We start from the raw sequence: 11,491 nt of genomic DNA, 5'->3' as shown, positions 1-11,491 counted from the left end.
GTTTTTAATACTTTTCTTTTGCTTCTTAAAGCTTTGTCATATCTAACTAAAGTAGGAAACAATAAGTAGATTTACTCTGGTCAGGCTTAAGTTACCTAATGTGTATTAGACACTTGTGTATTAAAAATTGTAAAAGATGACTCTTAAGCTACAAACAGATATGAGAGTTTCAGTTTAAAAACCAGTTCTCTTTCCACTTAGGTAGATGAAAAGAAAAATTTAATGAGTGGACTCGGAGTATTTAAAAAACAGGATGCAGCAGAGGTGTGACTTCTAGTAGTTTTTGTGAAACTGGGAAGAGAAGATTTTTGGACATTTTTCCTAAGGCTAAACTGAGGTATTATAGCAAGCATTCTTATGTTAAAATGCTGTTTTAAATAACTGATACGTTAATCTGAACTTAATTTATCAATCAAAAGTAACTGCAGAACTACCATAGTAGTTTAATGCATTTCAGGGGATTTATTACATGAAACCATCTGCTCTACAAATAGTAATCCTGACAGAACTGCCTAAAACAACCAGTTTGCTTTGTAATGATTAAATAATTATATTTTTTAATTTTACTGCAGTAGTGTTTGTGATCTTATAAATTATTTTAAGTAGAAAGAAAATTAACATTTTTTCATCCTTAATATATGTTAAACATTGTGCCAGATATTTTGCACTGTGTCTTATTTTACATAGCAATTTATGAGGTAGATAGAACCTATATTTTATGGATGAGGAAACATAGTAATTATCTTGCCTGACTTCAAAGCCAATTCTTTTTATCCTGTTCCTCCAGGATGCACCTGAGGTCCTTAGGACCTGGCTGGGACTAGGCAAATGATGGAAGGTGCATCACCGTGCAAAAGGATGGAGGTTTTGAAGTTGAGCACATTTAGGGAGTGGTAGATAAAATCTGCTATAACTCATATAGCAGTTCTCATACCTTTTGATTTCAAGAGTTTTTTACACTCTTAAAAATTAGTAAGGACCTCCAAGCACTTTTGTTTGCTTACTGTATTAGAAATTAAAATAGATATTTTATACTATATTTTATGACAAGTAATATTCAAAATAAAAAATGAGTGGTGAGAAACATTTTTATGTTTTTGCAAATTTCTCTACTGTCTGGCTTAATAGAAGAGAGCTGGATTCTCCTATGTGTTGTATTCGTACTGTTGCATTGTCACATTTCACAGTTTCATGTCATGTAGCTTCCACTAAAGAGACTGAAAGTAATAAATTATGGTACTAAAGTCTGTGTATTTGCATATACAGATAAAGAAGCGTAACTTAGTACTATTAGGGAGAGAGTTTTCACTTTATGGACTCGGAAATGCTCTGGGAGTAGGCCGTCTCTGGACCCTATTTTGAGAACCTGTGAAGCAAGGCATTGTAAACACTAATATGGTGTTGAGAGAGCCAGGTAGGGATCAGGCTGTGAAGGTTTTTGAATCTATGCTTCTTTAGTTGTTAGGATTACAAGGGCAAGTGGGCAGGTGTTAAAATAGACATGCTTTTGAACAGTCCAGCAGTTTCTTCACCTCCAGCTGTCCCCACATCACCCCATTTGCTTTACTCTGAACCGTCAGTTATATCATTCAGATAGGTTCTGGTGAAAAGCTGAAAATCTGTACTGAGTCTCTGTGTTATTTGAAGGAAGGTAGGCACTCATTTGACAGATTTGCGTTGTAGAAAGTTAATTCTGATGGCAGTATGAAGAATGGATTACTGGATGACGAAGAGCATTTTGGAAACTCTTGAAATATAGGAAGGGAGATATGAAGGCCTGTGCTAAACTAAGACAGTGGAAAAGAGAGTTTCTAAAGGATCTGACAAGGGGGAGTTCCTCTTGTGGCTCAGTGGGTTAAGAACCCAGCTAGTATCCATGAGGATGCAGGTTCAATCCCTGGTCTCACTCAGTGGGTTAAGAATCCGGCGTTGACACAACCTGCAGTATAGGTCACAGACGCTGCTTTGGCTCTGGTGTTGCTGGGGCAGCTGCAGCTCGGATTCGACCCCTTGCCTGGGGACTTCCGTATGCCTCAGGTGCGGCCCTAAAAAGAATGTGATCAGGACTAAAAACGAAGTCTCAAAGATTCACTAGATGTGGGTAGTAAAGGAGAGAGAATATTGTATTATGACTTCAAGCTTTCTAGCTTTGTATATTGTCACACAAGTTGGAAGGTACCATTTGGTAGGGTAGGGAGTAAGGGAGGAGAAACTGGTAAGAGGGGACCAAGAAGAAGTTGGTTGGAAGAAGTTTCAAGGTGGAAGAGAATGAGGTTAGTTTTAGACACATTAAAACTGAGAGACATCTAGTAGAAATGTAGAGCACAAGAGAGCTGATAGGACAGAATTAAAAATTTGGGAGTCATCACCTCAGAGGTAGTTGAAAGCTTGAGAGTGAAGTTATTCCGATGAGCATACAGATTGAGCAGCTTTAGGTTGAAGAGCATCGGCATTTAAAGAGCAGCCTCTAAAAGGAGGCTTCTAAAAGGAAGTGCTGGTAATCCTTCCTGAGAAGCTGTAGTTAAAGAGGAGGGAAGGGAACCCCGAGGATGTTAGAAAAACCTGGGAGAGTTTCAGGGAAGGAGTAGTTACCAAAGTCAGATAATCCTGGGAGGACCGGTAAGGTGAGGTTAAAAGAGTTAAGTACTCTTCCTGCTTGCCAAGTAGGAGTGATAATGGTGATGAGAAAAAGCAGTTTAGTGTTGAGGTGAGCCGGATTATGGTGGGTTGAGGAAGATACAGGCGAAGTGGTCTAAATTCCTTCCATTTATTTTAACATTCTGAAATAGATGGTAGAAGCCAGAGGACACAGATCAAAGGAGAACTCCCATTCCACCCTCTGCTTTAAAAAAAAAAATGAGATAGGGACAGCATTTTTTCATATTTATGTATTTTTTTATCTATATGCATCTTTTTTTGTGAAATGATTGCTGTTTAAGTAAAATTTTAAAAGGTGATGGGAATTTGTTTTTTGGTTAAATAAGACCTCTGAAATTTGAGCTTAAGTTTTAAGATTTGGATTTGATTTGTTAAAGAAAAAAATAGGAGGGAAAGAAAGACTGAAAGCCTGGCAAGATCTTATGCTGCACAGACTAGCTAAGTATAAAAAATTTCATTGTTTGTTAAATTGTTCAATATTGTGGCTGTATGTATTTTAAAAATTAATGACAGCTTTATTGAGATATAATTCACCTAGTGTAAAATTCATTCATTTAAACTGTGCAATTTAGTATAGTCACAAAATTGTACAGCCATTACCACAATCAATTTTTATCACCCCCAAAAGAAACCCCATACCCATTAGCAATTATTCCTCCCTCTCTCCTCCTCACAGACCTTCACAACCACTAATCTACCTTCTGTCTCCAAAGATTTGCCTCCTCTAGACATTTCATATAAATGGAATCATGTAAAAGTGGTTTTTGTGACTGACTCCTTTGACTTAACATGACGTTTTCAAGGTTCATCTGTGTTGTTGCTTGGTCAGAAATACTCCATTTCTTTTTATGACTGAATAATTTTTTATGTGAATATACCACATTTTATTTATCCATTCATTTGTTGAGGGACATTTGAGTAATTTCCATTTTTTGGAATATTTTGTATTATATAATAATACATAAAAGATAATAGGACTTCACGTCGTGGCACAGCGGAAACGAATCCAACAAGGAACCATGAGGTTGGGGTTCGATCCCTGGCCTCGCTCAGTGGGTTAAGGATCTAGTGTTGCTGTGGCTATGGTGTCAGCCAGCAGCTTCAGCTCCGATTGGACACCTAGCTTGGGAACCTCCGTATGCCGTGAGTGCAGCCCTAAAAAAACAAAAAAGACAAAAAAAGATGATAAACTATTTTATATTATTTTATGAATAATGCTACTATGAACCTTTGTGTACATGTTTTTGTTAGGCTGTATGTTTTCGATTATCTTGGGTGTATCTCTAGAGGTATATTTAACACTTTGAGAAACCACCACACTTCTCCAAAAGCTGCTGCACATTTTACGTCCTTACCAGGAAAATGTACATTTTCCATTCCCACCACTTTATTTACATCCTCACCAATACTTGTTAGTATCTGTCTTTTTGACTATAACTACCTCATAGGGTGTGAAGCGGTGTTTTGTGGTTGGCTTGTAGGTTTTTATAATACCTCAGTAAACTTACATAAATTGCGCCGTGTGTGTAATGTGTCTTTCCAGCTAGAGTGACAGGAAATATTTTCCAATCCCAGCATTTGAGCTAATCTTAGTCCTTTTCTGGTGCCACAGGTTTAGTTAAGATTTTCTTACCTTGGGAGTATCCAGCCAAACATTTACCTATTTGTTTGCTTAAATTTTTTTTCTTTTTTGGCCACCCCGCAGCACATGGAATTCCCAGGCCAGGGATCAGATCCCAGCCACAGGTGTGACCTATGCCGTAGCTGCTGCAGTGCTGGATCCTTTAACTCACTGTGCCGGGCTGGGAGTTGAACCTGTGTCCTGGCACTGCAGAGACACCGCTAATCCTCTTGCACCACAGCGGGAACTCCAAAAATACTTAGATTTTAACTAACTTCACAAGTGGAAGAGAACTTTTAACTCTCTAGACATTACTCGCTGAGATAGCACACTAAAAATTTTCAAGTGTTAATTCTTAAGAATGTTTTACTGCATTTACTTTCAGAATATTAGCTTTTTTTCTTTAATATTTGATATTTAGTTTGGAAAGGGTATTTGAAAGATTGAAACTGAAAGTAAGACATTGCCCTTTAGATAAATTAAAATTTTTGTTTATATGTTAAATACTTCTGGATTTCTATAGCACTCAGTTCATTAGATTCATAAACATTTATATTTCTAACTTCCCCAGACAGAAAGCTTCCAAAGCTAGAGACCGGGACTTAGTTATCTCTGTATCGCCACTGCTTAATTTAGTGCCTGGCATTTAATAGGCATTAATGGCCATTGCTTGAGCAGAAATTGTAGCGAGCTTACTGTTGTAAGATAAAGATTTATTCTTCCAGTGGATTCTTCAGATGGTCCTAGGGGCTTGTTTCTTAGACCAGCATGAGAACTGCTTTTTCCTTGTCCTACATCCAGGTGTATTTGCGCAAATGTTTGTATTTTCAGTATCCACTGAAAAAAGAAAATATAAGATAAAGTACTAGACTAAATTTAATAAAACTTAAATAAATATGTTTTTATTTTAATATCTTCTGCATAAATATGAAAAATAATACAGTACCTATTTTTCTCTGGACGCTGGTTGAAATGCATAAGGATTCAGGGAATCACTTAAAGTAACTACTTGTGTATCTTTCACCCCATGAATCATACTTGGAGGACATCATCTTAGAATACTAATTTTAATGTCTACTTTTAACTTTTGGTTTTAGATTTCATTAAGGAAATCCAGATATCATATCACTGGCATTTCTTCAACAATGGTAGTATCTTGAAACTTGTGGGTGTTTGGGGAATGATTACAGCAATAGCTTTGTTCTTTATTTTCTTTCTTCCTTTTTTATGTCTTTTTAGGGCCATACCCATGGCATATGGAGGTTCCCACGCTAGGGGTCCAATCGGAGCTATAGCCTCTGGCCTCTGCCACAGCTACAACAACGCTGGATCCGAGCACTGTCTGCGACCTACAGCACAGATCACGGCGACACTGGATCCTTAACCTAACCCACTCAGTGGGACCACCCCTCTGGATGCTAATGGGTGTTCATTAACCACTGAGCCACGACAGGAACACCTGTAAGTAGTTTCTTGCCTCATCTAATCCACTCTACATATCCTACTCACTTTCCTAAAATATCACTTTTAAGTGTTGGCATCTGTGGGATAATGGAGAGCATACTGATTGTAAAATCAGAAGATGTGGGTTTGAGTCCTAGTATATTGCTTTGTTCTGTTTCTTTAATATATTTATATAGGACAGTACTGGAAACATGGTTTTATTTTTTTCATTGAAAAATACAAGTTCAGGAGTTCCTGTCGTGGCTCAGTGGTTAACAAACCCAATTAGCATCCATGAGGATGCGAGTGCAATCCCTGGCCTCTCTCAGTGGGTTAAGGATCTGGTTTTGCCCTGAGCTGTGTAGGTCGCGGAGGCCTCTCAGATCCCAAGTGGCTGTGGCTGTGGGTAGGCTGGAGACTGCAACTCTGATCCAACACCTAGCCTGGGAACCTCCATATGCTGCCAGTGCGGCCCTAAAAAACAAAAAGACAAAAAAAAAAAAAAAAAAAAAAAACTTAAAAAAAAAAAAGAAAAATAGAAGTTCAAAAAAAACTTCGTCTTCCTTTGATGAACATAAAATTATTGGAATTTTAAATGCCTAAGGCAACTCAAAGCATCAGACCCAAGCTCTGCTTCTTTTCAAACTGTAATTATGTGCCTGTCTTCGGAATTTCCCTTTCTCCTACCACCCTGTCTCCCATTTTGTAGCCCTTGCCCTGGTTTAGGATCATAGGCCAGTAGGATGAAGTCTGTACTTCTTAGCTTGCCTTCCAGAGCCTTCTTAATATAGTTTCCCATTTCCTTTCCAGCATTAAACTCCTGTACTCTGCAGTGTTCTGTTCTCTCATTCCTCTGGAATGAGCCATTTCTCATCCTTGAGCAAATGTACTAAATGAATGAATGAAATCTTGCTTATCTACAGTAGTACATATTTTGAACATATTTTCCCCTTTCTTCCTCCTATTTTATAGACTAGTATTTTGAAGATCAGAACACTAATAAAAATTTAGAATGATTTTACCACATTCATCCAGAACTCAGAAGTAGGAATGTAATTAATTCTCACTATCTGGGATAAATATATTAGCCCAGTTTATCTTAAAGCACTATTCTCCATTGCAAATTTGGTTTTTAATACCATGGGAAAAAAAGCCTTTCATTAGATTTGAGTTGAAAACCTGATAAGGCAACTCCAGTGATAAGCAGTTGTTCTAAACCACTAGTCTCTTCCAAATAGGAATTGAGTGCTTCTTCCAGCATTTCATATTTCCATTAGTTAAATTTTTTAGATGCATTCAAGCCTTGATATTTACTTCCTTCCCTTTAAAGTAACACAAAAATCTTGTTTCCATTTGTATAATGTTATAGTATCTGTGAACTAGCTAATGGCAGATATAAGTAGTTGCTCCCTAAACGTTTTTCCTAGAGACTGTGGAATGTGGATCCTGTTAATCTCAGAGGATTTGAGATGTTTGCTAATAATCTACATTTCCTGTAATAACTGTTTTCAGATGTAATCTGCATTTGAAAAGCTATTTAACAACCTTTGAGTAGTTAGCCTGTTAGGCTCTGAAGGAATGCAAAAATGTGTCCTTGTCATCCTTCCATGGTTCCTGTCTTCCACCATTCATACAAAAGATATTTACTGTGTGCACACTCTGCCCTAAGCACTATGTTTAGAATTGGCAGTTGAAAATAGAAGTCATTCCCCTCAAGAAGTTTACTGGCTGTAAATAGATTAGTGAAAGCAGCAAGACATTGTCCTGGGCCTCGGGGGGGGGGGGGGGGGGGGGGGGGGGGGAAGAGTCTGTGAACCCTTTTAAATTAACACGTATTATTTTGTGTGTAAGCCCATTGGGAGAGGGGTGGAGAAAGTTCATAGATTCTCAAGGGGCTTAGGTTTCAAAAATCTTAGAAACTCTAGACTGATAGGAAGATAATGAGCTTTGGAGCCATACAGTAATTAATTTCTATCCCGGCCCTGCTATGGTTATAAGCAGATTATCTAGGAAAATTGGGAATATAGTGCCTATCTAGAAGGATCAAGATAGTATGTATGTAAAGCTTCTAACTAGTATATTGGAAGGTACTCAGTAGTTCAGGATGTGTTATTACTCTAAGTGACCTGTAGTCAAGATTTAAACCACAGAGGCAGGAGAGCCTGAATAGATCATGGACATTTTCAGCAAGGAGGCCACATTTGACCTGACTCTTGAAGGAAGAATTTGTCAGGTGAACTAGAATAAGAGGTATTTCAGAGAGAAAACAAGCAGCACTTGCAAAGACATAGAGATGACAGCTGTGGTTTGTGGATGAGAGGAAAGGGTGGCAGTGAATAAAATAAGCAAAGCTCATAAACCCAAATAAATAGGAGGGTATTCCCAATGGAGAACAGCTTAAATGCTGAGCATGAGATGAATATAAAATTGGCCTCTGCATCCCCGAATGTTTTGGTCAGGAGTGTCTGGATGTCTCGTTATTGTGGCATACTCGTTTACTCTTACAATAATGTATGGTTTTGTTCGTAGGAAGGATCTTTTTAAAATGGAGTTCCGTTGGAGTTCCCGTCGTGGCTCAGTGGTTAACGAATCTGACTAGGAACCATGAGGTTGTGGGTTCGATCCCTGGCCTTGCTCAGTAGGTTAAGGATCCGGCATTGCCATGAGCTGTGGTGTAGGTTGCAGACGTGGTTCGGATCCCACGTTGCTGTGGCTCTGGAGTAGGCCGGTGGCTACAGCTCTGATTAAACTGCTAGCCTGGGAACCACCATATGCCGCAGGATCAGCCCTAGAAAAGGCAAAAACACACACACACACAAAATGGAGTTCTGTAAGGCCAGTGTTCTTAAATCTGGTAGTTTTATTTTATCCCAGCTATATAAAGTAGCACTCTCTCTGTTTATATAGTTCTTAAATGGCTAGATCAGTGTTTTTCCTTGGCTTCTGTTAAAAGTGCCCTGTGAAAAAAATAACATTAAAAAAAAGTCTTTGGAACCTTGGCAAATTATTTGTAATGGTAAGCATCTGTTTAGTTTGGATTCCTTAGCATATTTTAGTTTTCTAGGAGATAACTCAGAGATTTTTGAGACTTCATACTTAAGGCCAGAATGGAAAGGAGTTCTAGTTCTCATGCTATGAAAACGTGGAGAATAGCTTTTCTGGACACCTTCTTCCCTCATTGTGTATGCTGGATTTACGTATAAGTCATAGACCCTTGGATGTTAAAGGAAATATAAAAGCTGTTTAGAAATTAGGGAGCTTGTTATAGGTTTTACAGTTATAAGTAGGCAAAGCTGAGTTTGTCCCAAGTTATCAAAGCAAATACTTTTTCTATGACATGATGTTGCTTAGACCAACAATTGCATTCTTATTACTTAGAGGAAAAGTCAAAAAGGAAAAAAAAGTGAGGCATAAATATCCTGAAAATTACAGAAAATCTTAGTTGGTATAGATTTTCGGTTGCAGCCTCCTTCCAAACTAGCTTAAATGGAAATATATATATTGCGATAGAATACTGCATTTGAACTGCTTGAAGGACAGAAATCAAGAAATGGAGAGCCATCTTACTAACCTGGGTGTCTTTTTCTTTCAGCCCCTCTGCCTTTCATGGTTCTCCATGTTTAGCAGTTTGTCTGTCTGTCTGGGGCTTCTTGGATACTTGTCTTTGCTTCTCGTATCTCTCCGCAATTGACTTTCACTGTTTGGGGATGCAGGTGCTGAATAAAGGTATCTCTTGTGGTGATCTAACCTATCTCATTCACTTTATCTCAGTTTAGGGGAAGAGCTCAGAATGACTAGAATTGCTCTATTTTACTTTCACATTCCTAAAAGAATCAATCAATTTACAGGTGAGATGGGGATTGTGCAGTATAAACATGGGGAGTTGACCACGGTGGGGAGCTTGTTCAGATGTGATTGGTAGGGACATTTCTTAGAGGAAGAGAGGGATAGTCTCCTAACTAGGCAGACAGCCCGAAGAGTACCTAGTGCAAAAGTGAAGCAAAACTGAAAACAACATTTTAACTATTTTAAGGTCTTGGCTGCAAATAAACTCCACCCACCTTCTTTCAAAGAAGGTAAAAAGGAAGCTTTTAGAGTCCTTGTGAATTGAGAGAACGTTTTGTTGGCTCTGGCAGGGTATTTCACATATATAGTACATATTAAATGTCAAAATGTAATTTTTCTGTGTGGAAACTAAAATTAAGGTAATCTATAAGCTGTATATTATGGTACTTAAGACTTAAGTTGTAATTTTTCAGTGTTAAAATATGAAACCAGAACACTACCTCTTGCAAGGAAATGTAATTCTAAAGATCAGTTTTTACCAGAGTACTGTATCTAGTCATTCTTTATTCTCTTCCTGAAGATACATCTGAAAATTATCCCTATCTGAAAGACTAATGTATTTTCTTCACAATAGATTTGCATTAATAAAATAAATCTAACTATAGTTCCTTTAGTTCTTAAATCATATGAAGTTAATGTAAGTATAATATTGTGATTGCCTGGTTGTCTGTCTACCTTTCTGTGCTGCGTGTCTGCCTGCCTGTGCACTTCTCCTTGTCTTGATCAACTCTGTCCTTTGGCCTGTTTGTGCCTAAGATTCGTTAATATGTGTTGGAAATGGGTGTTAGAGATAGATCTGGATGTACTGTATAATTTAGACATTTCCTGTAATTTACTCCAGGTTGTTTGTAATTCTTTACTTCTAGTGCCTTATGTAGGCTTTGTGTGAATGACAAGGAGGAACACAGGGTAGGTGGATATTAATAATAGGATTTTGCAGCTATTTGAAGAAATTGAATATGTTCAAATATTTATACTTAAACCCAATCACTGGCATTATTAGATATTGCAAAGAACAAAAACTTTTATTTTTTTCATTACTTTCTAATTTAGATAGTAGGAGATGAATTATTAAATTAAGAAATACAGTTTTAATGTTTAATATACCAGATGCTTTGGTCTTTTCATTTTGTGGAAGAGTAAAGAGGATGGGTTTTAATAATATGAAAACTAGAAACAGGAGTTCCCACTGTGGTGCAACAGTTTTGGTGGTGTCTGCAGCCCCAGAATGCAGGTTCAAGCCCCAGCCTGGCACAGTGAGTTAGAGCATCTGGCATTGCCACAGCTGTGGTGTAGGTCTCAACTGAAGCTCAGATCTGATCCTTGGCTCAAGAACTCCATACGCCGCAGGGCAGCCAAAAAAGGAAAGAAATAAAAAGGTTAAAAACAAGGTTTTGTTGTTTTTTTTTTTTTGGTGAAAGACAACATTCAAAGGAATTACTATTAATGGTATAATAAAGGCTTAAAATAAACTTTCTTTTCTTTTTCTTTCTTTCTTTCTTTTCTTTTTTTCTTTTTTCTTTGGTCTTTCTAGGGCCATACCTGTGGCATATGGAAGTTCCCAGGCTAGGGGTTGAAAAGGAGCTACAGCTGCTAGCCTATATCATAGCCACAGCAACTTGGGATCTGAGCCGTGTCTGTGACCTACAGCACAGTTCACAGCGGTACTGGATCCTTAACCCACTGAGCAAGGCCAGGGATCATGAATACTAGTTGGGTTTGTTACCACTGAGCCACGACAGGAACTACTCTTTCCTTTCTTTTTTTTGTCTTTTGTCTTTTTGTTGTTGTTGTTGTTGTTGTTGCTATTTCTTGGGCCGCTCCCGCGGCATATGGAGGTTCCCAGGCAAGGGGTCGAATCGGAGCTGTAGCCACCGGCCTACGCCAGAGCCACAGCAACTCGGGATCCGAGCCACGTCTGCA

The 11,491-nt window shown here is 38.1% G+C and overlaps 1 protein-coding gene and 2 long non-coding RNA genes across 8 annotated transcripts in view; 2 read left to right on the top strand and 1 right to left on the bottom strand.

Moving 5' to 3' along the window:
* Window positions 1-11,491, top strand: part of PTPN12 (protein tyrosine phosphatase non-receptor type 12) — an 83,075-nt gene that overhangs the window by 4,572 nt on the left and 67,012 nt on the right. The window contains exon 1 of one of the 4 annotated variants that reach the window (XM_084977430.1): window positions 202-337. The exons of the other annotated variants lie outside the window; for them this stretch is intronic. The gene's annotated coding sequence lies outside the window, so the exon portion shown is untranslated. Of the gene's footprint in view, window positions 1-201; window positions 338-11,491 lie in introns of those variants that run through there. 4 annotated transcript variants of the gene reach the window in all.
* The window catches only part of LOC102167692 (uncharacterized), a 121,284-nt gene continuing 112,544 nt past the window's right edge, over window positions 2,752-11,491 (bottom strand). Inside the window, exons 4-5 of one of the 3 annotated variants that reach the window (XR_014816090.1) lie at window positions 9,294-9,419; window positions 3,153-5,116 (exon numbers count right to left, since the gene is read on the bottom strand). This is a non-coding gene — a long non-coding RNA (uncharacterized LOC102167692). Of the gene's footprint in view, window positions 5,117-9,293; window positions 9,420-11,491 lie in introns of all 3 variants that reach the window. The other 2 variants (XR_002347076.2, XR_014816095.1) reach the window with 2 other exon arrangements.
* Window positions 4,134-6,257, top strand: LOC146400067 (uncharacterized). Its single transcript, XR_014816100.1, has 2 exons — window positions 4,134-5,676; window positions 5,992-6,257. It is a non-coding gene; the product is annotated as an uncharacterized LOC146400067 (long non-coding RNA).

This window comes from Sus scrofa, chromosome 9, assembly GCF_054392235.1.
Source record: "Sus scrofa isolate SSC_HxYL_T2T_F1_AM1 chromosome 9, Sscrofa_HxYL_maternal_Yorkshire_Landrace_v2.0, whole genome shotgun sequence".
In the NCBI taxonomy this organism is placed as follows: Eukaryota; Metazoa; Chordata; class Mammalia; order Artiodactyla; family Suidae; genus Sus; species Sus scrofa.
Note: the sequence above shows the minus strand (reverse complement) of the source record. Positions and strands in the feature narration are given on the sequence as shown.